This window comes from Hydractinia symbiolongicarpus, chromosome 2 (assembly GCF_029227915.1).
Source record: "Hydractinia symbiolongicarpus strain clone_291-10 chromosome 2, HSymV2.1, whole genome shotgun sequence".
In the NCBI taxonomy this organism is placed as follows: Eukaryota; Metazoa; Cnidaria; class Hydrozoa; order Anthoathecata; family Hydractiniidae; genus Hydractinia; species Hydractinia symbiolongicarpus.
The window spans coordinates 27,792,841-27,797,769 of NC_079876.1; positions in this window are offsets into that span (position 1 = coordinate 27,792,841).

The window sequence follows — 4,929 nt, forward strand, 5'->3', positions numbered from 1 at the left end:
TGCCTACTTTATCCATGATGTGTCACTTACACAAGGTTACCATAGTTTAATTAGTTGTTTACCCAGTGGCCTTACTGTAAAAAATAGAAATTTTTATACACGATAATGAAAATTTGGAAAAAAATTAACTTTTTATGCGGGTAATGACATACAGTACAGTCTGAATGTAATCTACAGCGGAAGCGAAACTAGCATGAATAGTTAAACAGAACAATAACATTGCGAGAACTTTTGTTTTTTTAAGAAAATAATTGCCTCGCTGATAAACAATGACCCCACCCGATCGATTGTTTAATCACAATATGTTGCAAGACCAATTTTAGCAATCAATTTTAGCAATCTATTTTGAGCGAACTCTTTTGAAATTTTTAATTGCAGTAATTAAGCTTTTGCGTTTTAAAAGTTTATAAACAAAAGCGGCGATAGAAATGTTTTTTTGAAATGCATTTTAAAAGTTTAAATCGCATTTTAAATCGCATTTTAAAAGTTTAAAAACGAATAGCGGCGATAGAATGTTTTTTAGATCGCATTTTAATAGTTTAAAATTGAAAAGAGGTGATAGAAATGTTTTTTTAATCGCATTTTAAAAGTTTAAAAACAAAAAAGCTGTGATGGAAATGTTTTTTAAGATCCCATTTTAGAAGTTTAAGAACGAAAAACGGCGATAGAAATGTTTTTAAGTTCACATTTTAAAAGTTTAAAAACGAATAATGGCAATAGAAATGTTTTTTTAGATCGCATTTTAAAAGTTTATAAATAAAAAGCGGCGATAGAAATGTTTTGTAGATTGCATTTTAAAAGTTTTAAATCGAAAAGCGACGATAGAAATGTTTTTTTAAATCGCATTTTAAAAGTTTATAAACGAAAAGCGGTGATAGAAATGTTTTTTTAAATCGCATTTTAAAAGTTTTAAAACGAAAAGCGGCAATAGAAATTTTTTTTAAGATCACATTTTAAAAGTTTATAAACGAAAAGCGGCATTTAATAGTTGTGAACAATGCTTCTCGTATGTTTCTTAAATTAAACGTGCTGAAATCTTTTTAAGTAATTAAATCAACAATACATCCTCGCGCAATTTATTATAAAACTTTGCGAAAGATTTTTATTATTTAATTACTTCATGCTAATACTTAAGGGAATAGCTTATCAATACATTTACACAACGCATCTTGCTATTACAAGAAATATAATTGCTCCGATATTTAGTCGCGAGCGCATTGTTTTTTAACACGCAAATATAAACTCGCAAAATCCTTAAGGGATTTAATTATAACAAAAGACAAACTACTGCTGTCTTCCATGCGAAGGTGTGACATTAGCGTGCACGCAGTAGATTACATTCAGACTGTACTGTACATGTAAGTGGTGGACAAGAAACTGTCATCATCATCATCACTTGTTTAATGTGACTTTTTCCCTTTAAGGGGGTTGCATGGGAATATGTTTATTCTTTTATTATTTTTTATATTATTCTTTAGATTTTTCCTCCACAGATCCTTGTGCATGGGGCATTTTTCATACTCTGAAAATGCCTGACATCCCCACCTTGCTTTCAAGTTATTTGGCCTAAATATTTTAAGTGCATAGTAATGACTTCTTTAATTTAATAAAATATATTGATGCTAAATTAGTGTTATTGAGGTTGCAACGTTGTCGATTAAAATTTGAGACATAACTTTGCATGTTACAGACAGGCAGACAGACACACTTTCTGTATTATTATATGGATTGTAAAGACCCGAATAGACGGAACAATTTTGTAGATCAATTTTCGAAAACTAATATTTGTCAGAATATTCTTGAAAAAAATACACTCAAAAATTTTAGGTCAATAATTATTTAATTCTTAAATTGATTTAATTTTTTGTATACATACATGATACAATATAAGAAACAATCTGAATTTAATTTGCTGTAACATGCGGAAATCAAGCGCGGCGTTTATCAGTGGTGATAACAAGATTTTGATACCCTTATCTGAGGGTATCACTTTGTTCTTACTTAACACCATCTTTTGTATCCAATGATAATTGAGTGGCGAATTTTCATATATCCGTTTTATTCGTATAAATATTAAAACTATATAAAATTTCGCATTTAAGGGGAAACAAACAATGTATTCTATATCTCTTTTCCCTATATGCGCTTAACTGAGGGTGTACTTATATAAACAGCCATAAAATCTTGATTTTTTTGACATTTTACGGTATCATAGCATCTGGCATAAGCGACAACGAAGAAGAAACAAATTGCTCCCTAATCTTTTCAAGCAGTTTTATTTTTTCACATAGAAGAAAAATTAACTCTTGCGTTCATAAAAACATTTAAAATGAATGAAAATTCGAACATGAGTTTCGAAAGGAAGTGAGCAAATGGCGGTTTTCTTTGAAATAATATTGCTCTGACGAAAAATTGATCTAATAAAATCAAACCAGTTTGATTTTATTAGATTAATATCGAATATTGATTTGTGTTTTTACGTCATTTGAGTATTATCGTTCTTTTATTTTTTAATAGTATATACACAACAATTTCTGATCAATTTTAGTTCAATATTTTATTTTTAAAATTGATCTGCAAAATTGTTTGTTGTTATTCGGGCCTTAATAATTATTTTCTCATAACTGCAAATTTTAATGTTAAAACTTTTTGAAATAAAATCCCTAGCGCCTGGTTATTAAATTTAAGGACTTGCTAATAACGCAAAAGATTGTGCACAAAACTATTGTTATTAAAAATGTTTTGAATGCACAAATATTATTTTATATTTTTAATCATGTTTTATAAAAATATCATTTTTCTCAACATTTTATTCTATATATACTTTTTTCAATAAATTATAATTCACTCACAACGTAACTATTGTTCGTAAAAAATGTGTTACTTCCGTGTTTTTTGTTTCAAAAACTTTCAAAAACATTATATTTCAAAAAATTTTCAGCATGTCTTTTAATGACACGTTTTGCGAATAAAAGTATTTTTTATCTATCACTTCAACAGCTGTTTATGTTATATAGCATTTCTCTGTGAAAAAGCTGTATAAGCCTTCTACCGTTTAATAATTTTGAAGGAAACAAAAGTTCCTTTCAAGCACAACAAATAGGGTAGTCTTGTAGCAATTTTAAAATTGTTTATATGAGTCTTTTCGGATTGTTGTTATGATTGCTTAAAGAGAACCCAAGGTATAAAATGATGTTTTAGACCTGTTAAGGGATTTACGTTCAAACTATCAATGAATTGATATTATAAAGGCGAATTGATTAACATAATTTTTTTTTTGCCAAATTGACACTAGTTTGCTCGTCCTAGGCCTTAAATTTATTCTAATGAGCCAATATCTTGGGATCTGCAACTTGGTTTGCAATAAAATTTTCTGGGTAAGCTTGTATAGGCCCTATATATTTATTTATAAAATTTGATTGCAAACTGACATGCTGATCTCAAGTTATGGGTTCATCAGCAAGTTACAGTTGTACAAAAATAGATTTTCTGAAGCAGTAAATGTAATAATATAAGAATTTGAGAAAAAAACGCGAAAATTGCAAAATAAAAATACCACACATCGTAAACTTTTGGTCAAAAAATTTGTCTGATAAATTGCATCAATTTCTGATCTTTATTGTTGAAATCTGAAACCGGGAAAATTTACTCCCAAGAGGTATACAAAACTCTCGGGTCCGCAGAAGTTCCGTCCCGAAAAACTTTCTTCCCTTTAATTAATTCCAACTAAAAATGCGCAGTCCCTCATAGAAAAGTTTTGAGTTATTTATATTTAAGAAAAAAAGAAACGTGTCATAATAAACTCACATTTTAAAATAAATTGCTAACAAAAAATACAGCCTATCATTCATGGTTGAAAGTCTTGCAATTGAAACGCCCATGGCATTAAACGGCATTTAGTTCACAAAAAATTTTGATGCCACCATCATGTGCCAATTTTTGTCGAAAATAAAGTATTTTTAAATTTTAGCCTAAAATAACATTTAGGTGACAAAAAATCAAACATTTGTAACGTCATCACTTTTAGCATACTTTATTTGTTAACTATGCCAAATTTGGCCGAAAATGAAGTGGTTTTAATTTTTGGACCAATTTTGGCCTAAAATGGCATTAGGTGACAAAAATCAATATTTTGATGTCACCATTATGTTCAGCATACTTTTCTTGTTAACTTTGCCAATTTTTGTTGAAAATGAAATAGTTTTTAATTTTTGGACTAATTTTGGCCTAAAATGATATTTGAGGTGTCAAAAAATCAAATTTTTAATGTCACCATCATATTCAGCATACTTTTCTTGTTAACTTTGCCAATTTTTGTTGAAAATGAAGTAGTTTTCATTTTTGGACCAATTTTGGCCTAAAATGATATTTAGGTGGCAAAAAATAAAAATTTTGATGTCACCATACTTTTTTGTGATATGATTTTATTTGTTGTTGTTTATAAATTCTATAGACTCTGTTTTGAAAGTATTCTCAAGTTCATCTTACCCAGGTATTATTTTTTTTTCAAAACGGTCTGTTATTCAGTTAAGTTACGTGTATGCAGAAGCTTACATTTGGACTGTACTGCATACTGAAAGTAGTGGGTTTAATATTTTCCATAGTTTAAGTTTGCTTTTGTATATATTTTTTAAAGAATTTCCAAATATAATTCTAATGCACGATGACCTATAAAATTAAAAAGAGAAACGTGTCTAGAAAAATTAATGCCTTGCTCATTTTATTTTGTTCTTTTCATTAACCCTTTGAATTAGTGCAGTTAAGCTTTCTGTGTGATTCAAGTTATACATATCAGCATCAGTAAGGTAACTAGGTTACAAAGTCTATTCTTCAAAGTCAAACAATGAGAATGTGTTTTTTACTACACTGTTGTGTTCTTGGATTGCAAGTAGCAGGAACACGTTTTTTTTACCTTATGCATCGCTCAAA